Below are 356 nucleotides of genomic sequence, written 5' to 3' on the forward strand. Positions count from 1 at the left end.
AAAAAAAAAAAAAAAAAAAAAAGCTATGTTTACTTTCAGCAAACGCAGCCGTCGCGAGGATCCCAGCCAGAAAAAAACGAACGCCGGCGGAAGATCGCGAGTCGATCTACAACGGCAACAGTGTCTCGAGACAGGAAATGTCTCGAGACCGAAGTACCAAAAATTGCCAATTCCCGAATGCCGAACATCGCATGGCGAGAGGAGAAGCGACGCAGGGCGAGAGGATCAGCGAGGATACGCGATCCTCCGGGAGCCGACGGATTGCTAGCCTTACCGCGACCGTCGCCGCGATCGCTATACTGACTATTAAAGTTTACCGTACGTGCTGAGAGAGAGAGAGAGAGAGAGAGAGAGAG

This window comes from Odontomachus brunneus, unplaced genomic scaffold (assembly GCF_010583005.1).
Source record: "Odontomachus brunneus isolate Ranch 3 - 2012 unplaced genomic scaffold, Obru_v1 Obru_scaffold_181, whole genome shotgun sequence".
In the NCBI taxonomy this organism is placed as follows: Eukaryota; Metazoa; Arthropoda; class Insecta; order Hymenoptera; family Formicidae; genus Odontomachus; species Odontomachus brunneus.